This window comes from Dipodomys merriami, unplaced genomic scaffold (genome assembly GCF_024711535.1).
Source record: "Dipodomys merriami isolate MVZ:Mamm:240054 unplaced genomic scaffold, mDipMer1.0.p SCAF_5, whole genome shotgun sequence".
Classification (NCBI taxonomy): Eukaryota; Metazoa; Chordata; class Mammalia; order Rodentia; family Heteromyidae; genus Dipodomys; species Dipodomys merriami.
Window position 1 is genome coordinate 17,545,504 of NW_027206068.1, and position 27,677 is coordinate 17,573,180.

The 27,677-nt window shown below is 38.2% G+C and overlaps 1 pseudogene; it reads left to right on the top strand.

The window, feature by feature from the left end:
• Positions 1-27,677, top strand: part of LOC138810013 (ferritin heavy chain pseudogene) — a 79,796-nt pseudogene that overhangs the window by 19,661 nt on the left and 32,458 nt on the right.

Here is a 27,677-nt window from a genome sequence, read left to right on the forward strand (position 1 = left end):
GACTGAACATCAGTGGGAGCAGCGAGTCCTCCAGGAAAAGCCTCTAAAATTGTTACAGTATTTAATGGCTGGGCAATCAGTTCTTGACCTTATGGATTTTGTGACTGTATACAAAAGCCATTTGATCTGGGCAAGGAAATTGAAGCAGCCGAAGGTTTATCAAGAGCTAATTACTTTGCTCATCCAATGGGGAGGAATTCCAAAGTAGAATGAAGATTGCAATTCCTATATGAGTTATGAAATTTTGATAGCTATCAAAGGGATTATTTCTGGTGCATAATTTTTTTAATTGCTTTAAAAAAACTATCTTTAAATACCTGGCATCTGTGGCTCATACCTGTAATCCTAGCTACTCAGGAGGCTGAGATCTGACCATCACCATTCAAAGCCATCCCAGGCATGAAAGTCTGAGAGACTCTTATCTCCAGTTAACCACCAGAAAATAGGAAATGGTGATGTGGCTTAAGTGGTAGAGTGCTAGCCTTGAGCTGAAGATCTGAAGGACAGCACCCAGGCCCAGAGTTCAAGCCCCACAACCAGCAAAACAACAACAAACAAAAAACTATCTTTAAGTAGTTTTACAGAAGGGTTTATGAGTATGATACATCTTGATTGGTATCACCCCTTATTATTCTCCCCCATCTGGTCCAGTTTCATCTATTTCCTGGTTTAGAGGAAAATCACATAAACACTCAATTCTGCCATTAACTTAAGCTGTAACACTGCTGTAGGGTTATTTTATAGTCCAAAACTATGAAAGATTATTAGAGGTATGGAATATATAAATGTTATAAATGTTATTACTTTACTTGAAGATATAGGACTTCTCACTTTCTACCCTACTTCATTCTGTCTCTTGCATTTTCATATCTTTCTGAAATATGTAGATGACAGTATAGAGTTTTTCATTCCTGATGCATCATTGTACTGACTTGCTCTTCTGATTATAATAAAAGTATTTAGGGGCTGGGAAGGTTGCTCAGTGGTAGAGTGCTTGCCTTGCATGCCTGAGGCCCTGGGTTCGATTTCTCAGCACCACATAAGCAAAAAGAAAAAAGCCGGAAGTGGCGCTGTGGCTCAAGTGGTAGAGTGCTAGCCTTGAGCTGAAGAGCTGAGGGACAGTGCCCAGGCCCAGAGTTCAGGCCCCACAACCGGACTCCCCCCCAAAAAAAATAAAATAAAAGTATTTATTACAGTTAATGTGGCAACTATCATGTACAAAACAACAAAGGATATACCAATTTTATCTCCCAAATATTGAGACCTTATTAACAATGGCAGTAAGAATTCACAGGATACATAGTGAGTGAATGGGGCTCCTAGAGGGCTCCCAGGCCTCTCAGTAATATATCCTTATCTCTCTTTCTCTGACATTGTACATTAAAAAACTCACTAGGTCATTTTTTTATTTGACTGCACCAGTTCCCAGGCTCTGAAGAATTAAGCTAGAAGTTTTTTTTTGTTAAGAAAAATTAATTAATTTTCTTTCTCCCTAAAGATTTTAAAGGCTTGCTGTTTCAAAGAAACTAGATAGAACAATGAGCCAACTATTTGGTGAGAAGTTTGTCCTCTGGGAGAGTGCTGTGACTTGAGATTCCAGCCTTTTGAATGTCAAATGTTACTCATTCTTATTTTGGCTATGTAGTCTTTATTATTTTCATCGGAGAATGTTTGCTTCCACTAGTAGCTCAGGGAACTTTTACTTGCTGTTTGAAATCTAACCCTGGAACACAAAAGTATGACTAATTCTACTTACTGGAATTTCAATGTTTTCATCAAGGCTGCAGTTTTCCATTTCCAATTTTAGATAATAAGGGCAAAATCCCAACTGGCAAATATGCCCTTTTCTTCTTGGTTCATATTCATCAAAATATCTACTGTGTTATAGTTAAAAAAAGGATGTTTTATAATGGTGATTTTTTTTTGCAATTGAAAGAAAACTGTCTCTAGGGGTATTCATAGAGTGGATAGTTCATAATATGAGTTCCTGGATATGATATTTACTCAATGGAACACTTAAAATTAACCATTCATCTGCTTTTCATTTTCTGTCCAGAAAGGATATTAGGTTCTCTTTAGGCAAGAAGAATGGGACACACAATAGAATCAGGCCAATAGAAAGATTTTAGAGCAACATGCTATAACAATGAGTGTGTTAAGCAATCATTGTGATGACCATAAACAAGATGAAAGACTATCTATCATCAGCTAATCAAACCAAGTCTTCATGTCACTAGAGCTCTATAAATGGATTTCTCAACTGCTGTTGGGAAGAACTCTGATGAGTGAGCTCTAAGGAATTGAGTTGAGGCTCATAGCGCAGCTGTGTTAAGGCAAGATCTAACTAGCAACAGAGGGATGATAAATGTTGATTTGGAATGCCTTAGAAGATGCTTCTAAACTTGTCTGCTCAAAACATTTACCTTGGAATTTCAATTTTCTCAGGCCCTACTTTTGTTTTAGTGGGTCACCATATTAGCTTCTCCCCCCCCCCCCAGATTAATCTGGATATAGTCATGTCAAGGGACTTTTAGTCCTAATTTCTAGATTATAACTATGACAACCCAAAAAGTAATCTAAACTGTTTGATCACATGTTTAGAGTCTGCTGAACCTGGAACATTAAGGCAAAGTATTTTTGCTTTATTTAATCTACAGATCAATCTAAATTTCCATTGTTTTTAGTTTCTTTGACTTTGCATGGGCTGGTATACTTGTGGGTTAGTTAATAAAGTCAGCAGGAATCTTCCTTAAAAGAATAATGTCCTGGGGGCTGGGAAGGTGGCTCAGTGGTAGAGCGCTTGCCTTGCATGCTCAAGGCCCTGGGTTCGATTCCTCAGTACCACATAAGCAAAAAGAAAAAAAAAGCTGGAAGTGGCGCTGTGGCTCAAGTGGTAGAGCACTAGCCTTGAGCTGAAGAGCTGAGAGACAGCGCTCAGGCCCAGAGTTCAGGCCCCACGACCGGACCCCCCCCCAAAAAAAAGAATAATGTCCTGTTGGGTGGATATCAGCCTCATCCATAGAAGGTCATTAACTATTTTTTGCAAACCTACTAAGTCAGAGCCTGAGGAAGGTTTCTGACCTCCATTCTTATATGAGGAAGAGGACTGATTGGAGCTAATGGAAAGACAATTGCCTTTACAGAGATTACATTAATATGTAAGATAATTACAACTGCTCATTTCACAGTGCTATGATCAGGTTTTGTATTTGACCAACAGATATTTAGTAATGTTCATAAATCCTATTGAGAGGGGCAGAAGAGATCTTTATTACTTAAAGGTTTTCAGATAAGCTTGAAGTAGATCTTGATGCAGAAATGGAAAATGAACAAGTTGGAGAGTAAAGCAGAGCGTTCCAGGTAGGAAAGGAAAAAAACAAATGATTAAGATGGTACCCCAAATTCTGTGCTGGTAAGACAGTGTGTAAACAGAGCAAAGCACAATAGAGTAGGAAATATTGGTTACAAAATCACACCAGACAAACTGGCAAGTAGCATGACGTTGCAAGAAACCAGCGTATATGTGTGTGTGTATATGTGTGTGTGTGTATGCATGTGTATGTGTTTGTGTGTGATGTACTGATATGTCTATCTTGGTAGAATGTGCAGGTAGAAGTTGGAGGTAAGGCTGTAGCAGAAAGCAGAGTAAGAGAGGGCATCTGACCTTGGGTAATAGCAGAGGAATTCGAGAATGCAGTTGGCAGTTTATGAAAAGCAGCTAGGAATATGATGCTGAATAGAGCTGGACACAACGTTGGTTCTTGTGGAGGCCTGCCTCAAAATGAGTTCCATTTATGAAAAGGAAAGGATTATCAGATGTCAGCCCATCATATTCATCCATCTTTGCCAGCTTTGTGGGAACAGCTGGAGCCTTGCTAGAAGCAAAGTTTTCAGACATTATTAGATTAATACTATTTCTTTATGTCCTTAAACAGAAAATGGATTGGAAAGTAGTCAGCTCTGCACATCACAGACCTAGAATGCCAGCTCTTGAAGCTAAAGGATTGTGTGATGGAGTTTATTTTTATAGACCAAGGGATTTTTTTTCTCAGACAACCTACCTACTTTTAAATAATTCTTTTCCATTTTTCTTTGGAAATTCACAGATATATGTTATTAAGCACAGGAACTTCTTGATTTAAATCTCTCTTTAATAACATGGCAAAGAGTGGCTTCAATTATTATTATGAGCAATAATAGAAGAAGGATAATTTGATTATCAGACTTTCAAAAAGAATAATGATAAGTGCTTTCCTTAATGAACAACAAAGCTCTTTTTTTATAAACGACTTTTGATTGAATAGCAGCTGGAGTTTGGACTTTGTGCTACTAATTAGTTTAATTGCATCTCAAGATAATACTCATGTTTTAAGTGAATGGGCAATTAAGTGGAATTATGACTTGCTCATGTTTTAATATCTTTTGTATTCCTAATTCTTCTATGAACCTCTATAGTTCTTCCTTCATTCAAGTATCTGCTCCTCCACGGAGGAACAGATGCCAGGGTTGTTTGTTCTAACAGGGAACATGAATGTTCATCTTCATTTGGACATCATTGTCTCTCCTTGGAAGCAGCTCTACAGAGATGACAATAGCTTGCTGAAAGATTCCTTCCCAAGGTGGTCTTTCTTTTCCAGATGTTGGCCTCACCATCCACTAGAATTCAGATATGAGATCTGAAGGAAAATGCCTCACCATCTACTAGAATTCAGATATAAGATCTGAAGGAAAATGTTCTTCACTAGTTCTCAGAGCTTTGACCCAAACATACAGTAGCACTCCCTTAAGTATGAAGCATAACAGCATTCATTACTTTGATAATTTTGAGAGGACATGACAAGTTTTCAGCAGTGGGAAACTTCAGTGTAAGTGTTTCTAAGATAAATATCATGTGTCTCAGCTATTGCTTTCTAGATGAAACTCTTCAAAGCTGGATTACATATAATGCCTTAGAGGGCTGTTTCATATCTTGGGTTCACCATGTTAGTTGAGCATCTATTCACCTGAGGTCCAGTTTATGTTTTTTAACAACAGGGATTCCAGTTTGAAAGTTTTAAGAGACTGATTCCTGACACCATGCTTCTTTTTGAGCTGCTCTCATCACATCAGATTGTTGGCTTCTTTCCATTCAGTGCCAGAAACACCCAGCAGATGTCATTGTAAGGCAGATTTGTTTAACAGAGTTTTTCTAGAACAGCAGATGGAGTTGCTGCATGCAGTAGAGATGTGTGTATTGGATATTGGATTTATCTCATTCTGCTCTTTATCAGGATGACAGGCTCCTGGGGTTCCTTTCTGTCATTGTAACATGTAGGAGAATTATTTTCCCTTAGTGTAAATCAGAGAAAAAAGAACTGAAGCCTGGTCTTTTGTACCCAGGTATTTTCTGGCTACTGCTAGGGCAGCACCAGCCATAGTGCAAAGCTCTGTATAGGACAGAAATGTACTGGGAGGAGACTAGTGTGTAGACAGAAGACAGTGAGGAACTGAGCCATTTTTTTCTAGTTCCACACCCTATGTCTTCAGTACTAAAGAGAAATACAAGTAAACATGGAAATGTGTGTCCTTGACATGCTCAATACGGCACATTTTTTGTCCTTATCTGCAAAAAAAAAAAAAGGGACAGTTGTATTAGATCTTCCTAACTCGCTTCAGGACTGAAATTCAGATGGAAAAGATGCCCTGACCTCAGAGAAAGCCAGGATACATTAGCTTATTTACTACATATACAAATGGAAGTCAACCAAAATTCCTATTAGCTTTCATGTGGCCCCACATTTTATTACCTGTGTTCGCATTTCCTACTGTAAGAGTTTATTAGTTACAGGCCATTTTTTCCATTGTTTGATTGGATTTTAAGACTAAAACCCACATAGACCCTCTTAAACAGCCAGATTTATACCTTGTATGGTGTAGGGCTAAGTAAAACACTAAATGATTAGAAATGTTTAATGTAATATCAGGGAATCCATGGTTTTATAAAACTACAGGCTTCAGGCCAAACAACACACTCTGTCAAACAAAAATGGCAGTGGGGGGGGGAAGAGCTGAGGGGAAAACAGCTGCCCATTTGCAGTAGTAGTTCAGTAGAATGATCATCTCTGACTATTTAATATCTGAGTCTATAATATGTTTCCTAGTTGTTTTAAATGATACCCTTTACCAACATTTGCTCTTGTAAAGGAAAATGGCATGCTCAGGTTGAGAATGGTGATTTAAAGAAGTATTTATCAGACTAAGCATATTCTGCAATAAATAGAGCCAATGGAAACACAGATTGCAGTTGCCATTCATTCTGTCAGAGAACTTGAATGATAACGTATATACAAAATTCATCTTTCAAAGAAAACACTATCTAAAAGGATAAGAATAATTACTACCATGCAACTTGTAGACCTCCCCACTGCTGCATTTAAGCATCTGGGAAGAATTCCCTGTGCAATTCTAGGTGTATCCAACAATGGAATTGCTCTTGGAGCTTTGTAGCCGTGTGTCAAAATTCACGATTGGACTGCTTCCTTCTGTTATGGTGTGTGTGTGTGGTCGGGGTGGGGGGGGGTCTTTCCATAGGGTGAAATCTTTCCTACACAAAGTTGGCAAGAAACCTCTCATTTCTTGTTTCTGGGAGAGAGGCTGGAGCTGAATTTTCAGTGTTCCCTGGACTTTGTGTCAACCTTAAAATATAAAGACTTTAGATAGCCTGGGGTGAAGAAAAAGAATATTAGATGTTTAAAATGTTACTTTGAAAAAAACTTAAAAACTTTTTGATTATGAACTTGGCCACTGTCTTCCACAAGTGGAAAGGGTGGTTTGAGGTACCAGACAGGGTGCTAAGCTAGGTGCTGAGACTTTCAGTTCTTGTCCATGTCCTGCCTCTAGTAGGTTGTCTTTTTTTCATTAAATATATGTTTTTTATTGTAAAAAATAGTATACAGAGGGGTTATAGTTACATGAGTCAGGTAATGAGTATATTTCCTATCGAGCATTGTTACCTCCTCCTTTGTTTTTCCTCTAACATCCCTTTCCTCCCCACCTCTGCACCTCCCCCCTCCCCACCAACTTGTAACGTTCATTTTCAACATAGTGTCTTGTACATGTCATTGTTACAATAGATCAATCTGTATCCTTGTTTCAGCATTTTGTTATTTCCCTTCCCCTCCCCAAATTAGAAAAATGTATATACAAGATGCAGGGCAGCAGAATCAAATACAGTAAAAATGGGGGGTTATAGTGTGGGGGAAGAGCATATAAGAGAAACAGAAAAATCACATAGTACATTTTAGATACATTAAAAACAATAGCAAGCAAGAAAAAACAAGTTGTGTCCCTATTTTGGGGTTCATTTCACTTAACATCATCCTATATGGTCATATGTACATAGCTTTAGACCTTTTCTGCTTGTCCTAGACATATACTAATTATTGCAAATAAGGGAAACCATGGGACCTATGTTTCTTTGGGCTTGGCTTACTTCACTTGACACTTCAATTGAAGTTGACTTTCTTCAAGTATAGACTTTTAGGCTGGATGTGGTAGTACCTGCCTATAATCCATACTACTGGGAGTTGGAGGCAGGAGGATCAGGAGCAACCTGTCAGAGCAAAGAGGGAGGCCCTATGTCAAAAACAAAGGACAAACAAAAGGGATAGGGGTGTGGCTCATGTGATATAGCCCTTCCCTAGCACATGGAGGTCCTGGATTTAACTACCAGTACTAAATAAACCCCAAACAAACAACACCAACAGCAAAGCAAAATAGAAATTTAAAACTATGGAGAAAAGTGAAATCATAAACTGTGCTCCACCCCCACATTTTTCTTAATTTTTCTAAGGTCCCCATGAGGTAGATCTGATTATTGTCCACATTGTCTAGGTGAGAAAATTGAAGCTTAGAGAGATTAATGCATTTGTTCAAAACCTCCTAAAAACAGTGATTTAAAAATTAAAAAAATTAATCTACATTAAAATTAATGTAGACTAAAATTCTGTAATTATATCCCCCTCCCTCTCATCATTGGTTATTTTCTTTTCAGTAGTTCCAGCTATAAAAGTAGATCAGGTAGTCTGATTTCCCAGTTTTCGTGGGACTTCGTACTGATAAATTCTGTTTAGAAATTGTTCAAAATGTAAAATTTACCATTATCCCACTGCATATTGCTTCACTACAGTTATTTTATCATACCCACTAAGGTTTGATAGAGTTACTCTAGTGGAAAGAAATCTTGTATGGGAAACTTCAAATTTACTTAAGATGAATTCATTGTTCATTATTCATTTTGTCAAAACCACGTTTTGTTCTAAAAATTAGTAACAATTATAATTATAATTGATACTAAGAAACTAACTCATTTTCTGTCTTTGAACGGATTTAGAATCTCAGTGATTTGGTAGGAGAGAGAAAAACCATGAATGTGTGGTGCTGGGAATGTATGAGAACTTTTTCTTTAATTTTCATATGCATTTAAGACTGCTCGAAAAGAAAACAAAGCTTATTTTAAAAGGGGGGAGGTTAGGGTAGAATTTCAGGTCCATGACTCACAGTGATCTCAACCAAGTTATTTATCCTTCTGAGTTTCTTTTATAGTCTATAAAGTAGATCATCTGTGTCTCTCCTGGCTTACTGTGCATGCTCAAAAAAAAATAAAATAAAGATGGTTCCTTTGCTTGCAAATTCCTTCTGCCACACTTGAGGGACATGGTGAGTTTATAGCAGAACAGGACAGAGTACAAATGTTCTCTCTCCTTGTCTGAAGCATTTTCTGGAATCCTACACACCTACCAGAAACCCAGCATGGCACACAGCAAGAGGCCTGTCAGTACAGGTTGTACCCTAAATGAATCTGCCTTGTGGGGGGTGCTCACCAACTCACTGGAAGACATGAACATTCTCTGTAGTAAGCTAGAGCAAGCACAGTTTTTAGGTCTGGTTCAATTTCTCTTAATGATTTCCTTGGCCTGGAGCTGTGAGAAGCTGCTCAGGAAGCTGAAGGAGAGCAGGCTTCTGTAAGTCAGGGCAATGCTGTGCATTCTGGTCAGGAAGGCTTGAGGCCTACTAGATTTGACAGGTGAAAAGCTGTGGCTATTAGTCATGGGTGGGTCCCTTCCAGAAAGGATAATTCACTCTGTCTTCCACAGGGTGTCATTGCTGAACGGCCAAGTGGTTTCTTTTAACTGGATTGTTTTGATTTTGTCTTCTTATTAAAGTAGAGGATTTTAAGTTCCTGGCAACAAGAACTACTTTGAGAATCTGACCAAAAACCATAGTCTTGTTCCTGAAAAAAATGTCCACACACATGTATGAAGCACCCCTCCTGTGGCATCTGCTTGCTGCTGTAAGAGAGTTTAGACACCAACACCAAATGATATTTATAGTGTTCTGATCACAGAGACATAGGAAGTATTGGAGCTGATGGTTGTACTCATTACACTGATTTGATGATCATCTGCAATGTATACATATATTAAAATGTCACATTGCATATTATAAAAATATAAACATATAAACATTCCTGGTACTTAAAACCTTAAAACATGCACAGAGGAAGCTAATATTGAAAGCTAATATTGAAAGGAAAATAAAGTGAAATATAGAGAGCAGTTGCCAAAAAGATAAACACTAAAATAGTTATCCATGAAAAAAAACATCCACTAGGGGACTTTCAAGAAAGCTGCTAAACTGAAAGTATTTCTCTCCCTTAGTACAACTACTTGTAGTAGATAGGGTAAAAGAGGAGGGACAATAAGAAATAACCTCAGCAAATAATAACCTAATTCTAATTAAATAAAGGTAGCCATTGTTTGAAATACTTTAATAATACTCCATAACATAATATAATCCTTCTTTCTTTATTTGTCATGGAAAATTTCTATTTCATTATGTATTTAACTTCTTTCTGGAAGATGGACTTTGGGAACATTTCTGGACCCTCAAGTGACCAGCAAATGGGAAAATAAATAGAATAATTTTGAATGTAATGTTTTTTTTCTTGTATCACCAAAACACTCAAGGTTTTAAGTTCACGTTTAGAAGAAATAGTAGGCACTGTAGATGGCAAGCCTACTTCAGGTAGGAAAAATGCAATAGTTGATTTGACAAATGTATCAGAAGACCAGATTGAAGTCTGATTGAGAAGGAAAGAAGAACTAGGGAGAGCAACATAGAAAATTAAGCACAAATAATGGAAGAAAATACCACATTAAAAAATAAAAGTCACACATAAAATGGTTACAATTTACACTTGGTTAGCAGTGAGCACTTTCTAGTCATGGAAGTTGTATTAAAAATGGTGAGGAAGAGGCAGGAAGGAAAAGAACTGTAACTTTTATAATAAATGCTGAATGGCGCAGGTGCCAGGGGCTCATGCCTGTAATCCTAGCTACTCAAGAGCTGAGAACTGGGGATCACAGTTTCAAGCCAGCCTGGGTAGGAAAGTTCATGAGACTTTGGCTTCTTTTTATCTCCCACTAACTACCAAAAGAAGGCAGATATAGAGCCATGTCTCAAGTGGTAGAGTGCTAGCTTTGAGCAAATGAGCTCAGGGACAGCATACACACACTTTTTAGAAATATGGAAATAAAATGTAAGAGTGGTACTCACCAGACACCATCTTGAAAATGAACTATACAGATTGTGGGTAGGAATTGGAGGGAAAAAATAGGAGAGAGTGAGGGAAGGGGTGACATTTTCCAAAAAAAGAAATATATTTACTTATATAACTGCAACCCCTCTGCCCATCCTTTAAAAGAACAATAAAATTAGAAAAAGATCTGGAAATAATTATTTGGACAAATAACATTGAACACATATACATTGGGCATTCACCTTAGAAAACAGCTTCTTTTTTAAAATTTTGTTGTAAAGCTGCTATATAGACGGATTACACTTATATGAGTAAGGCAATGAGTACATTACTTGTTGAACATTGTTACCCCTTTCCTTCCTTGTTGTTGTTTTCCCACTATCCCTTCCCACCCCTCTTTATTCCTCCCCCCTCCACCGGAAATTGTAAAGTTCATTTCCAATATACTGTCCTGTGAGTCTCGTTGCAAGGGTCATCCTGTGTCCTTGTTTTAGTGTTTTGTTATTCCCCTTCCCCCGCCCAGATTAGACAAATGTATGTACAAGATGCAGGGTACCAAAATCAAGTACAGTGACAACAGGGAATATACCATAAGGGGAAGAACATACAAAGGAAAGAACAAAAAAATCACATAGTACATTTAAAACAATAACAACAAATACCTCTTGTATTCATATCTTGGGGTTCATTTCACTTAGCATCATCTTATATGGACATATGTAAATAGCTTTTCAGTTCATCTAATAAGATTATCCTATATGCATACTAATTACTGCGAATAAAGGAAACCATGGGACCTAAATTTCTTTGGGACTGGCTTACTTCATTTAATATGATTTTTTCCAAGTATTTCCATTTCCTAACAAATGGGACAGTGTCATTCTTTCTGATGGAAGTATAGAATATATGTGTGTGTGTATGTGTGTATCCCACATTTTCTTTTTTTTTTATTGTGAAAATACCGTACAGATGCGTTCCCACATTTTCTTGATCTATTCATCTACTAAGGGGCATCTGGGTTGGTTCCATATCTTAGCTATGATGAATAATGCTGTGATAAACATAGTTGTGCCTGTTAGCTTTAGTATAGCCTTGTTTTCTTTTTATTTGAGTAAATGCCAAAAGTGGGACTGCTGGGTAATAGAGGAGCTCTATGTAGTCTTTTGAGGAATCTCCATACTGCTTTCCAAAGTGATTGAACAGGTTTACACTCCCACCAACAATGCAGTAGGGTTCCCTTCTGTCCAGCATCTGGTGTTATTAGATTTCTTGATTCTAGTCATTCTAACTGGGGTGAGATGGAATCTCAATGTTGTTTTGATTTGCATTTCTTTTATGACTAGAGAAGTTGAGCATTTCTTCGTGTCTATTGGCTATTCTTATTTCCTCTTCAGAGAAATCTCTCTCTTAGTCTTTAGCCCACTTATTAATCAGGCAGCTGTTTCTTTGAGGATTTGTTTTTGGAGGATTTAATTTTTTATTTTTGTGTGGTTTTTTATTGTAAAAATGCTGTACAGAGGGATTACAGCAAGGTAATGAGTACCTTTCCTATTGAGCGTTGTTGCCTCCTCCTTTGTTTTCCCCCTACCATCCCTTCCCTCCCACTTCCACAACTACCCCACCCCCACCAAAGCTGTAAAGTTCATTTTCAACATAGTGTTTTGTACATCTTATTGTTACAATGGGTCAACCTGTATCCTTATTTAAGCATTTTGTTTTTTCTTCTCCCCTCCTGGGATTAGAGAAGTGTATATACAATATGCAAAGCACTGACATCAAATACAGTGAAAATAGGGATTATACTGTGGGGGAGGAACATACAAAGCAACAAAAAAATCACATGATACAGTATGATACAGTATAAATATGTTCGAACAATAGCAAGAAAGAAAAAAGATATTTGTATTTTTTTCAGTTTTATGTATATGTTAGATATGAGGCACTTGTTTGTTGTATAGATAGTGAAGATCTTCTCCCAACCCATGGACTTTCTGTTGATTTTGCTAGCTATGACCTTTGCCATGCAGAAGCTCTGCAGTTTCATGCAATTCTATTTGTCCAACCTTTCTTTGATTTATGTTTCTGGGTCTCTATTAAGAAAATTTTGGCCTGTGCCAAGGAGACCTAGGGTTTCTCCTGTTTCTTCCTGTAATGTTTTCAGAGTGTCTGCTTTGACTTCGAGGTCTTTGATCCATTTGGAGTTGATTCTGGTGTAGGGTGATTTATAAGGATGTAGCTTTAGTTTTCTACAGGTGTTTAACCAATTTTGCCAACACCATTTACTGAAGAAGCTGTCTTTCTTCCATTCTATTTTTTTAGCTCCCTTATCGAAGATTCGATGGCTTTGGGTCTACATGTTCATTTCTGGGTCTTCAGTTCTATTCCATTGTTCCTCAGGTCTGATTTTGTACCAGTACGAAGTTGTTTTGTTGTTTTGATTACTATGGCTTTGTCGTAGAGTTTGAAATTTGATATTGCTATTCCTCCAGCACTTTTCTTTCTGCTAAATAGTGTTTCTTGGGGTCTTTTACTGTTCCATATGAATATTTGGATTGCTTTTTTATTTCATTGAAGAATGAGATTGGGATATTGATAGGTATTGCTTTGAAATTGTAGATGTATTTGGATGTATTGTAATTTTCATGATGTTAATCTTCCTATCCAGGAGCATGGAAGGTTTTTTGCCTTTTTTTTTTTTGTCAGTTGTGGATTGAACTCTGGGCCTGGGCGCTGTCCCTCAGCTCTTGGGCTCAAGGCAAGCGCTCTACCACTTGAGCTACAGCTCCACTTCCGGTTTTCTAGTGGTTTATTGGAGATAGGAGCCTCACGTTCTTTCTTGCCCGGGCTGACTTTGAACCTCGACCTTCAGATCTCAGCCTCCTGAGTAGCTAGGATTACAGGCGTGAGCCTCCGGTGCCAGTTTATGGGAGGTTTTTTTTTTCTTCCATAGTTCTGCTTTAATTTTCTTTTTTTAATTTAGTTTTTGTGTGTGTGTGTGAAAATACTGTACAGAGGGGTTACAATTACACGGGCAAGATAATGAGTACATTTCTTTTTTTTTATTGTGAAAATACTGTATAGAGGGGTTACAATTACATGGGCAAGATAATGAGTACATTTCTTATCAAGCATTGTAGCCTCCTTTGTTTCCCTTTCCCATCCCTTCCCATCCTCCCCTGCTCCCCCCCCACTGAATCCTCCTCCCTTCTTCCCCCCCTCACCAAAGTTGTAAAGTTAGTTTTTCGACATAACGACTTGTATGTTTTTATAATTAATTATAGTTAATTCCTAGGTATTTTATTTTTTGTGTGACTGTTACAAAAGGAGTTGCTTTCCTGATTTCATCCACACTTTTCTCATTATTGGATATAGGGAAGCCATTGATTTTTGAGGGTCAATTTTATACTCTGCTACTTTGCCAAAGTTTCAGATCAGCTCGAGTAACTTGGGAGGAGTCCATAGGGTTCTTTAAATGCAAGATCATGTCATCTACAAAGAGGGAGAGTTTTACTTTATCTTTCCTTATTTGAATCCCCTTTATGTTTGCATCTTATGAGACAGTTTCTTTAAAAAAAAAAAAAAAGACTTAAAGACATAGCCAGGTCCTGGTGGTTCACAACTGTAATCCTAGCTTCTCAGGAGGTTGATATCTGAGGATCTTAGTTTCAAGCTAGCCTGGGCAGGAAACTTGGTGAGACTCCTATCTCCAACAAAGTGCTCAAAAAAAAAAAAAAAAACAAAAAAAAAAAAACAAAAACAACCCTGGAATTGGTGCTGTGGCTCAAATGGTAGTGTGCTTACCTTGAGCAAAAGAAGCTCAGAGACAATGCTCAGGCCCAGAGTTCAAGCCCCAGGTAGACCAAAAATATAAAATAAAATAAAGACATAGTAGATCTTTTTTTAAAAACAGTCAAAATTTTCATAAAACTATATTGTTGAGTTCTATGTTTTAGGTTATTCCAAAATCTGAAAATATTGAACTTCAATTCCCCAAATGAAGGCTACGTGGACCTGAGAATTGATTACATCTTGAGAAGGGGATGTGTTATCACCCTCCCCTTCTTTAACTGGTTCTTGTACCTTTCTCTTTATACCCTGCTTTTCTTCTGTACCCTCTGCCTTTCAGCTTCACTGAGATACAATGTACCCTTATGGTACAGTTAAAATCACATGTACTTAAGCCATTTTGACGTACATTTGCGTTGTGAATGATAAATGTGTATGCATAATTTTCTTTGTCTTTTCTTTTTCTGGTGTGAGAATGCTTGAGATGGATCTTTTTAACAAATTTTAAGTATATAATATAGAATTGTTAGCTAAGATCATATTGCTATTACACATTAGATCTCTACAACTTACTCCTTTTGCAAAGCTGAACATTTGTACCCTTTGAACAACTGCTTCCTGTGTCCCAACTCTGTTGTGGGTTAGCATCATTTCCCCCTCTGTTTTTGTCAATTTCAGTATTTTGGACTGTAGTTGTAAGTGGGATCATGCATTATTTGTCTTCCCCTGGCTGACTTTATTTCAATTTATATTATCTGTGTTTATCCAGGTAGTTGTGAAATTCAGACAGTTCTTCTTTAAATATGTATAATATTTCCACTCTGCATGTATCACATTTTTTTTTGGTGGAGGGAGGGCAATGTGGCCCCAGACTGGGCTGATATGGTGGAGGCCAGGCTTATGGGAGCCCAAGTCCTTTTCTTATTTTTGTCAGTCGTGAGGCTTGGACTGTGGGCCTGAACGCTGTCCCTCAGCTCTTCAGCTCCAGGCAAGCGCTCTACCACTTGAGCTACAGCGCCACTTCCCTTTTGTTTTGTTTTGTTTTTGTGCGTTTTTTGTTTTTTTTTTGGCATGACCATTTCTCTTTTCTGACCTCCCTCCCTCCCTCCCTCCCTTCCTCCCTCCCTCCCTCTCTTCCTTCCTTCCTTCCTTTCTTCCTTCCTTCCTCCCTTCTCTCCTTCCTTTTCTTTTGCAGGGTGGTGGAGGAAAGAAACATGCTATGTTAGGGACTGTACTGCTGCTTCTGCTTTTTCTTCTTCCCTCTAATCCTTCTTCCTTCCTTCCTTCTTTCTTCTTTTGCAATAGGGCAATTTTCTATTATAGGCTAGTTTGACAGCCTTTAAAGATGTAAAGATACCATTAGTGGATGAATGTATATGAGCCATAACTCACTATTTACAAAGGAAGGAAATACTGTCATATGTGACTATGAGGAGGAGTCTTTCTTTTTTCTTTTTTTTGATGACATATGTATGAAATTTTATTTATATTCATTGTTGGCTTTGAATATAACATTCCTCATATAATCAACATATTAATACAGTAAATATTTATTTCTGAAAGTTATTTAAAGGCAAGGTATTTCTATTTCTGAATTGCATATGATTCATATAGTTCTTTATATTTATTTATTTATTTAATTTATTTTTACCAGTGGTGGGGCCTGAACTCTGGGCCTGGGCACTATCCCTCAGCTCTTTAGCTCAAGGCTAGTGCTCTACCACTTGAGCCACAGTGCCACTTTCTATGTGGTGCTGAGGAATCAAACCCAGGGCCTCAAGCATGCAAGGCAAGCACTCTACCACTGAGCCACCTTCCCAGCCCTAGTTCTTTAAAGATATATTATTTTGTGCTAATCTCTGTATCTGAATTCTTTATCTAAGATCAGAGATTAGCATCTTTTATTTATTCAATAAGTGTGACATACAGATAGCATATTAGAAGACATATAATTGGTGGAAGCTTTAATCGATTAAAAACTAACACGAAACAGAATGCAAACATTGGATGGATCTTGCATTTTGATCCCATCTTCTGTTGTTCTTCTTTTGATTGGGGAATTGAACCTATTAATATTTAAGGTTAATATAGCAAGATTTATCATGTTTCTTGTTAACATTTTCTTAATTCCCTATATTTTGTATTTTTCCTCTTCTGTCTTTACTAAGTTGATCTTCTAGTGGTTTTCATCTGGTGTGTTTCTTTGATTTTGATTGTTTAGCTCAGACTGTATTCGTCCCTTTAGAATTCTTTGTAATGGTTTAAAGATCATGAATTCCTTTACATTTGTCCTGGAAGGTTTTGGTTTCACCATCTAATGTAAATGATAACTTTCACTAATCAGTCTGAGTTGGCAGTTGTTGATTTTTAGAGCTTGGATTATAACATTACAGGCTTTCTTTATATTGAGGGTTTATACGGAGAGGTCTGCTGTGATTCTGATTTTCTTTCCATTATAATATAGCTCCTTCTTTAATTTGGTGGCATTTAAAATCAGTTCCTTGCTATTCACATCTAATATTTTTTACTATGATGTGTCTGTGTTTTATTCATTCATAAATTGATGGTTATTTAGACAGTACCCTTATTTGAGCTGGTATGAATATTGCTATGGATAATAAGAGTACAGTTATCTTTTTGAGATACTGATTTTTATTTTGGATAAACATAGGTATTACTGGATCAAAATGTGGTTCTATTTTAAAATTTCTGAGATACTTACATACTGGTTTGTATATGGCTCTTCCATTTACACCTTCCCCATAAGCACACAGAGTCTCCTTTGCTTCTTTTTCTCTGCATACTTTATGAACTTTTGGAAAGTATTATTTGAATAAATGGAACATGATACTCTATCTGGCTTGGCTTTGCATATCCCTGATGGATTGGCAAGACTCAGAACCTTTTAATATATTAGTTGGCCACTTCTATGTTTCTGTGTGCCTTTTTATATTATGTATTTGCTATGTTTTAAACTTCCTCTTATATATTTTGGACACTAACTCCTGACTTTGTCCATTTGTACTACTATGCCAAAATACTAAACTATATACAAGAAGGTACATGTTTTCCTTACAGTTCTGGAGGCTAGAAAATTCAAGATCAAAGGAAGTTCCAACAAATGATCAAGGCCTTCTTGCCAGGACCTGATGCGTCAGAAGGTGAAAGGACAAGATGACAAGTGCAAAATCCTCATAGGAAAGAAGAGTAATAAGCTAGCCATTACATTCTGACTGTGGCTTACCTTAAATGGCCTACCTCTTTACACTATCATGATGGCAACAACTGAATTTTAGAGGAGATACATTGAAACCAAACCTTATCTGATAGTTTACACATAATTTCTACCACTCCATAGTTCACTTCTTCATTCTGAGTGTTTTGTTTGCTATACAGAAGCTTTTTGTTTGATGCAATCCTGCTGATCTGTTTTTACTGTTATTGCCTGTGACCTTTGAGTTATATTCTAAAACTTGTTGGCCAGACCAATATTAAGAGCTTTTTCATGTTTTCTTCTCCTAGCTTTATGGTTTCAGATTCATATTGATGTCTCTGATTTGCTTTGAGTTGGTATTTATTTGGATGTGGTAAGAGCCCAATCCATTTGTCTGCATGTGAGTTCCTCCCTCCCTTCACAAAACTGGATGTTACTAAATGCTAAGAACACTTATTTGAAGTTGAAGAATCTCATTTATTTTTATTCCAACTTCAGTTTCTTCTTCTAGTTCAAGTGTATTTTATTTAACAACTTGATGCAAATCACCGACAATAGAACATAGGTAATCCTAATTATAGCTTAGTTACAAGGTTCACTGTTAAGGAAGCTCAAAACACTGATAATTACTTTTTCCTAAGGGAAGGTTTATGTGGTAAATCTCAGCTCTATCTGACTGAAGATTCCTGGCCTTTGGTTTTGTCTCAATTTCCATGCTGCTAACTAGTGTAGAATTGGATGGGCCACCATTTGTTGCCTTTCAAAGGAGCAGTATGGGATAGCAGTGACTCACCATGGTTATCCATGATAAGGACAGTCCAGATTGATAGGGTCTGCCCAATGGTGAGCCTAACTGACAGCTACAAAGGGAGGTGGGGTGCATCCTCATATGGCCCTGCTTCCAGGTTGAGCTGCCAGGGCCACTTGATGGAGTAGTCCCCAGCCATGACATGCTGCCTTTGGCAAGACTCCTGCTCCTTTCTTCCTCTAAGCTCTTGGACTCTAGAGATTGCCAGCCCTCCTTTTTTTTCTGTAAATCTACCACTGGCTATAGAGTAAGATCTCTTAGCTTCCTCTTAACCATGTGAAATCTTTCCATCTAGGCAGGCAGACTTGGCTATGAAGCCTTTTTCCAACGTAAGGACTTATTCCAGATACTAGGATTTCTAAAACAAGCTGGTGCATCTGTAGTCATTCTTCCCATGTCTGGTGAGTAATTAAATGTCATCCATGTAAAAACTTTGCAGGGCTTTCCAAGTAGGGGACACCAAAAAAGATAGCATTACAGCATTGTGTTTAAGTACTTTTCTCCCCTATAAATGGACTTTTCCAGAACAGAGATTGTGTCCATGTCATCTTTGTAATCAGAGTTTCTTAGCCAGTCTGTGTGTGTGTGTGTGTGTGTGTGTGTGTGTGTGTGTGTGTGTGTGTATAGGATGCTCATGTGACACAAATTGAGATAAAAGGCCACTTGACATTCTAACTTGCTTATACATTTGGATAACATCCTTAGAATAATTATAGTATAAATATGGCTATTAAAACCTTTAATTTGTTAAAGATTTTTCCTCTCATCATAATGGAAACGTTTATAAGTTTAATATTTTCTTTTTTTTTTTTTTTTTTTTGGTTGGCCGTGGGGCTTGAACTCTGGGCCTGGGCGCTGTCCCTCAGCTCTTCAGCTCAAGGAGAGCGCTCTACCACTTGAGCTACAGCACCACTTCCTTGAGCTACAGCGCCACTTCCAATATTTTCTTGATAGTTGGGTCATCACAAGTCCCAGACACCAGGAAAGGATACTTCTCATCTGTGAACTTGAAAGTGTACATTCTGAAACAATTTTCGATTAAAATAATGAAAGAAGAGTAAGTGCTTTAGGATAGCTGATCCCTCAGTGGCTACTGGTTTGCTGTTGGCTATTCCATGTCCTAATTTCAGTTCACAACTCTCTCCAATATTTAGATTTTTCATAGTCAGGAACTTGGATGATAGCACTGATTCAAATTGGAAATTCAAGAGAGTAGGCTGGGAGAACCAGTTTTTAAATGATTAGTATATAGTTTATTTGTATTGGTTTATATCATTTATGCAAGTAAGGATTTCATTGTTACATCTTTGCATATATTAATGCTGTTTTACGATCAGTTCCACCCCTACCCATATACCCTTGCATGTTCTATGAAATAACATCCGTAAGAGGTTTCTGTGTTCTCTTTCCCTATCTGCAGACAATCTGATTCGATAGTAGTTAATCTTTATTATCCTCCCAGGCACAGACCCCTCTGCTAGTCCCCACCCTCTTAGAGTCTGTTTCTCTTCCCTCTAATCCCCTATTGACCATCAGCTTTTGTTCACTTTCTCTCTGTGCTTTCATATGTGCTTATGTTAAACAATTATTCACCCTCTTCCTTGTTCTGTTCTCCCCTCTCCTCCTCCTGAGTAATGTCCTAGTTTGATTCATGCTCTATATTTAACCATCTAAGTGATTGTTAAATATAGATATTTATCCTGATGTACATGTTTATGAGTATGAATGTCTTTTAGGTCTAGTTGGCACATGTAAATGAAAGCATATGGTATCTTGATTTTTGAGCTTGGCTTTGTCTCATTCAGTAGAAATTCCTCTAGTTGCCTATATGTTTCTGCAAATACCATAATTTCATTTTTCTTTATGGCTATGTAATATTTCATGGTATGTATGTGTATATGTGTATATATGTGCATATATACATGTATATATATGCAACTCTGTCCATTGATCTATTGTTGGGCACCTTGGTTTATTCCATCATTTGGCTATTATTGGGAGAACCAGTATTGGGAAGATAAAACCTATAATTTTGTTACTTTTCAGTTGCAGATACTGAGAAAGTATGCAGGAGATGAAGGTGAAGTGGAGGCTGGCAATATCCAATACGAGATCATAGAAGCTGAGGAGTAGGAGATGCTGTTTGAAGTCATTTGCAGGTATTAGAAGTCATTCTTTCTGGATGTGTGTTCCTCTCCACTGTACATGCACTATTGCTTGACTGGTAAAGAAGATTACAGAAGTCTCCAGAAGCTGAAAACACATCTCTGTGGTATTAGCCAGGAATACAGGACTTGAAGCCAGTTCCTCACACGAGGAGCTCCTCAGGGCTCACTACCGGGTGCTGAGAACAATCGGTGAGGGGGGCTTTGCCTCTGTACAACTGGCAAAGCACCTGCCTGCAGACAGCCTGGTCGCTGTGAAAACCATCAACAAGAGGGATTGCCCCTCCGTTTACACAGAACTGGACATCTTAAAGTCTGTGGAGCACCCTGACATCATCAAACTCTACGAGGTGGTAGAGGCAGAGCAGCGGTTGAACTTGGTCATGGAGTACCTCGAGGGAGGAGACCTAGCAGACTATGTGTACAAGGTGGGCAGGCTGAGGGAGGAGGAGGCCAGGCTTCTGTTTAGGCAGATCGTGAGGGCGGTCAGATATTGCCACGACCATGGCATTATTCACCGGGACTTTAAGGCAGAAAACATCCTGCTGGACAGCCAGGGCACAGCCAAGCTATGCAACTTTAGTGTCAGTATGCGGTTCCTGCCCCAGCAGGAGCTGGACGGGTCATACGGGACAATGGCCTATTGGCCCCCTGAGATGATCAAGCAGCAGAGATACCAGGGTCCCAAGGTGGATGTCTAGAGCTTGGGGGTCCTGCTCTACTATATGGTGATGGGTGACATGCCATTTAATGACAGTTCCTGGTTTCTACTAAAACACGAGGTGTTAGGGGGCAGGTTTAAAATACTAAAACAGTTTTCCACTGAACTGCGAGAGATATCTTAGGGTATCTGATGACACCTGACCCTCAAAAGAGACCTGTTGTGAGGCAAGTGTTGGGCCACCCTTGGTTAAAGGCAACACAGGCACACTCACCACGCCCCAGCCAGAGCGCCCTGGCTCAGCCAGATCCCGCCATTCTAAATGTCATGGCCTATTTCCTGGGTTTTGACCCAGACCAGGTTGGGGCAGCCCTGTCTGGCTCCATGGCAACATACAAAATCCTAAGGCAGCAGCAAGGCCAGGGCCAAGACCTGACCGGCCTGATGAGGCATGCACTTCCTGCGCCTCCGCCTTGCCCCTCACCTGTATGTAGGACCTGTCAAGCTTTGCACTTGAAGCAAGCCAGTGCTCCCTTGGGCCACTGGGCTGTAGGCTTGCCTGCTGAACAGCAGCAAGAGGGTGGTGGCAGGAAAGGCAGGATGTCCATGTGCCTCCCCTACCTCCTCTGGAGACCCTGCATCACCAACACAGACAGCAAGACTGTGAGCAGCAAGGCTGTCCTGGCACCAGCAACACCAGCACTAGCACCAGCAACAGCAGCAAATATACTCCCTACAGCCATCACAGTGAAATGACAATCCCTGCCCCTGAGCAGGAGAGGCAGGTGGGCAGCAGGCCCGACTCTCTCCAACCTATATTATACAACACCTGGGTATGGATCACAAAGAGGAAGAGGAAGATTAGCTCTATTGCCCCAAGTCCAAAAACATCTGATCCCAGTGGAAAGGACCAAGGGGAAGATGAGGAGAGCAGCAAGCTGCCCACCCCACAAGTCCTGCACCTGTCGAAACCTCCCTACCATCAGCTCAACCCACAACAGCCACAGCAAATGAGCAACTCAGGGGCTGGAGGCACTGGAAGAACAATATCACTAGTTGCTTTTGGAGCCTATACTGCTGTTGCAGCCTGCCTAAAGTGCTTCCTCAAGAAAGTGTTTACTCCTGACAGCCTGGAAACAAGTAGGTGGCCACTGAGCTGTGCTTTGTTTTATCTATACTTCAAGGAAGTCCTTTTAGTTCATTCCCTCTGAACTGAGGTTACCTGGGTGAAAGGGAAGTGTGGAGATACAAAAAGAAGAGGGGAGAGGAAGAAGTGTCTAAAAGCATAGACTTTCAGAAAGAAGGGATTGTGACTTGTCAGGTGTTGTCCTGTGCAATTCAGTCCTGAGTTCCCTTTCTTCCTGCAGCTCAAATGGAGAAGCTGAAAACACATCCCTGTGGTACTAGCCAGGAACACATTCCATTTAAGCTTGCACATGCCTAGAGACTAGAGTTCCTTCCTCTGCTCCTACCTCCAACAAACTCCACAGACTTCATTCGAAATGATTTCTAATATTGTTTCTATTGGTCCTCGCCAATCTTATTAAATTGGTATTCTAAAAAGATTATCATATATTTTCTGAGTTAGTATTCTTCATTTCTGCCATGGGTACTGATGTTTGATGGGAGTTAGTTCAAGAATGTGATGGAGCCACTAATTTATGGCTCTTTCCTGTAGTTCGAGCTATTCAGAAGACCAAGTCCTTGGAGGACTGATGATCAAATATAACCAGCACACGCGCAAGTCTTTTCTCCAATACTGTCAGCATTCAGGAGGGAAGGAGGAGGAGCTCCATCAGTAAATGGTTAGACTATTAAGCACAGCAAATGCATGGTCTGTATTTAACTACCAAATACCCAATCATAACACCTGTGTTTCAAGTGGTAAAGCTCTATCCTTGATTAAAAAGAGCTTAGGGACAGCACTTAGGATCCAAGTTTAAGCACCAGGAGAGGCACACATTCACAGAAAAATACCTGCATACAGGAGGGCAAAAGCATATCTTAAGCAGATGACCAGCTTATCAAGCATAGCAAATTTGAGGTCTTGATTTTAAAATACTGATACTAGTAAAAAAAAAAAAAGTAATTACACAGAATTCTCAGATGCTCTCCAGCAGCGTCAAGTAATTGTATGTTTTTTCAGTCCAGAAATGCAGCCCTTCTGTGTGGCCTACACATACTACCATCACCTGGTATAATGTTTTAAAACAATGCCTACATTTGTGGCAAACGTATCTAACTGTCATAGGGATTCAGTAATACCACACTGAAGTTCAGTAAGGCGAATAGATTGCTAAATATGCTCACAAATGTAGCTTCAGCCCAATTGCTTTACCTACCAGCACCTTTAACTTAAGAGGGAACTCACAAGTCTTCATGGCTCTAGGAACTTCAGCAGGGCTAAGAAAAGTAAAATCCAGAGTCAGACCATTCTACAGTTCCATGCTTGTGGCTCAGACATCAATCCTAGCTCCTCAAGAGCCTATCTGAACCAAGCAGAACAACCCATGGGAGTCTCATCTCCAATCAACCTGAAGATGTGGTGGTGTGGATCATGTAGTTAGTGCAAGGGTTAGTGCAATGGTTGTGCAAAAAAGCAAGTTACCTCTACAGCTGCCTAAATTTTTCAATGAAGAATCTCAGAAGGCTGTTCATATATATATGAAATCTCGTATATATGAAAACAAATCTTTGCAAAAATATTTACAAAATGATACCACATACTGCTGTAACCCCAGTGATATGCAAAGTAAAGGTGGGTGTCAGACTTGTATCTAGAGGCAAACAAGCCAGAAGGGCATAGCTTACATTACTGTAATGCACCTTAGCTTCTAAAATTGAAGGTTGTCTATTTCTTAGAGGAATGACATTGGGAGTTGGGTGGGTATTGCATTGACTATGCCAATTACTTTGGCCTTGTTCTCATTGTCCCAATTATAACTCTGCCAAACCAGAAATATGGGAATTATTCCCATCTTCTGCTCTCATCTTCAATTTTTCTCTACAAGGTTTTATAGCTTTCATTGTAAAAGTCTTTACCTCCCTGACTAGGTTTGTTGCTAAGTTTTGTTAAGCAACTGCATATGTCGTTTTTCTCCAAATTTCACTCTGCATTTGCACACTATGGATATACAGAAAAGCAACTTGTTTTTTCGAGAATGATTGAAGGACTACAAATGTGTTTCTCTTTATCAGCTCTAAGAGTTTGGAGTTTGAATCTTTATGTTCCTATGTATAACATCATATTATCTATAAGGAATGATATTTTTACTCGTATCCTTCTATTTGAATCACTTCTCTCTCTTTCTCTTACCTTTTGGATTTGGCTAGAAATTCCAGTACTAACTTGAAGAAAAGAGTGAGAATAGAGTTCTTTATTGAGGAAATTTGTATCTATGTTCATCAAAATAGTGGACTATTTTCCTAGGTGATAGTTGTTGAGTCCCTGTATGGTGTCTGGGTGAGTGCAATGCTGCCATTATAGAGTAAGTTTGGTAGGAATCCTCAATTTCTACTTCATGAAAAAGTTATAGGAGAATTCATGTTCTTATTTAATGGTTGTATCTAGATATCAGCAGTGAATTCATCAGGTTCTGGCTTTTCTTTCTTGGAAGATTCTATTGTCATTTTTAGTTTTATTACTTGTTATGTACCTATTTCAGCACTTTTCAACTTCTTGGCTCAACTTTGGCAGTTTGATGCTATCTATGAATGCATGCATTTCTACTAGAATTTCCAGTTTGTTTGACTGAAGGTTTGTAAAGTATTCTGGAGTTACAGCCTCAAACTCACTTGAATTCTTGTCTCCATCTTCATCCCTCATTGATTTTGTTGACTTTTCCTCTTCTTTTGGTCAGATTGTTTAACGATTTATTAGTTTTCTCCATTTACTTTTTTTGTGAGGAACCAACCCTCAGTTCTGTGGATTCTTACAATGTAGATTTTTGTGTGTGTGATTGTGTCTATTTGTTTTTACGTCACTAGTTACTTCTATAATTTTTATAATTTTTTCTCATACTTGTTTTGGGATGGGGATTGTCATGTTCTTGTTTTCTAAGCAATTAAGGGATAACCATTAAGATCTTTCCATTTTAATGGTGTAAGCCTGCATAGCTATGAAGATTTCTACTAGAGCAAGTCTCTGTGGCGTAATTGGTTAGCGCGTTTGGCTCTTAACTGAAAGATTTCTACTAGAAATACTTTTGCTGTGTCTCAAATATTCTGGTAGATTATTTTTTCATTTCAATTAGATTGGAAGAACTTTTTCTTTTTTTCCTTGTTCAGTGTTCATAATTATGAGTATTTTTCTGTGGTTTCTTTTGCCATGCTTAAATTTCATTATGGTCTGATAAAATGCAGCAAGTGTTTCTAGTCTCTTATATTTGCTGGACTTGCTTTATGAACTAGACTACCATACTTTGGTCTTCTTGGGAGAATGATACTTGGAACAGTTGACAAGAGTGTGTATTGCACAGGTGCAAGAGGAAATGTTCTGTAAACATCTGTGAGGACCAATTGTTCTATGGCATCATTGTACCTGAGGATTTTTGTTGAGTTTGTTCACAGATCACCTATCCATTGGTGTGAATGAGGTACTGAAGACTCCAACTATCATCATGTTGTGGTCTATGCTTTTTTATTTAAAGTCCAATAGTGTTTATCTAAATTAACTGCACTGACATTTGGTCCATAAGTTTGACATGTTATATCACCTGGCTGGAAATTTCCCTTCCTTAACATAAATTGTTCTTCTTTATCTCTTCTTACTACTTTTCATTTAAAGCTATTTTGTCAGATATGAGTATCACTATGCCTTCCTGATTCTGGAATCTGCTTATTTCACATACTTTTTTCCAACCTTGCACTCTAAGCCAGTGTTTGCCAGATAATTTCTTGTAAACAACAGAGAGTTGTGTTTTACCTTGTGGTTCAACTCACCATTTTATGTCTGTTAATTGGAGAATTGAGTCCACTGATCTTAAGTGTTAACATTGAGATATATGTAGCAGTTCATGTTGTTTCTTGTCCCCTACCATATTCTGGTTTTGTCTCACTTTCTGTTTTCCTCTACCTACTCATCTGGCAGTATATGCCTTCTCCAATATTTTGTGATCATGGTTATTTTCTATGTTCAGTATATCTTTGTGTACCTTTGGTCATGCTGCTTTAGTGGTAATAAACTGACTTTGCTTTTGTTTATCATTGTATGTATTTATTTGTCTCCAGTTTTAAATGAAAGCTTAGCTGGCTATTGTATTCTGGGTTGGAAGTTGGATTTGTGAGTGTTTGAAATACATCACTCCAAGACCCTCCCCCCTTTTTTAAAAAAATATTTTCTGCTGAGAAATCTGCAGTTTCCCTGGTAGGATTTCCTATGTACATGATCTTATATTTCTCTTACAGCTTTTACTATTCTTTGCTTTCTGTAGTTGACATTATCTATAATATATCATAGAGAGATTATATTCTTGTTTCATCAGTTAGGTATTCTTAATGACTCTTTGTCACTAATGACTTTCTCTTTTTTTAAGATTACAGAAGTTTTCATTAATTTGTTTGCATCTTCTGTGGCTCAGTTGATATGTTTCTTTATATTTCTGTATCTCTTTGGTTCTCTTGTACTAAAAATTTTAAAGACCCCATGTACCAATTCTGAAATGGTAGTTCTGGGTCTGTTATTAAGCTGTGGATTTTGTGCTCAATGTCAATGGCCAACTGGGATGAAGCTCATGCCTAAATTCAATTTCCTTTCTACTGAATTAAGGTAATTTTTGTGAAGGGCATTTCTCCGAGAGTTAGTTCAGAATAGAATGAGGGGGAAGGTGTTCTTCTGGGTCTCAGTAATGTACCTCATTTTATTCAAATTGAAAGACTTGACAGTGGCTCCTTTCACACTGTTATCAGATTTCAAATGAAGTTCCATCAGCCTGTTTGCTAGTTTACACCAACATTATCATGAAAAAGTCTAGTTCAACAAAATAAACTTCAGGAAATGGGTACTGAAAAGGGGTGGGGTCAAGGGGACACAATTGCCAAATGAAGAGAAGGGGGGAAATTGTATATCCTGTAAGATTAAGAAAAGTGAGGAAAGTAGTGGGTTGGGAGGGATGGGTGACAATGTTGAAAGGGATGACATTGACCAAGATGTATTGTATTTACAAACTACTTTGTTGAATGGCAACTCTTTTGTACAAATAGTTAAAAATAACAAAATTAAAATTAAAAATTTCACCATAGGAACAATCTGGCTTTCTTGTTTTGCTACATTTGCATCATTATGAAAAATTTAAATAGTTCTTAGAGATCTAAACTTTTGACTCTGCTCTAACTTAATTAAACATATATAAATGTGACTGAGCTACAGAAAGGGCATTTATAATCTTGATGTGAGCCAGATCCCAGATTTAGTGGTAAAGCTTAACAAATTTTTATCTTTTTAAAAAATCTCTGTAAGGATTTTC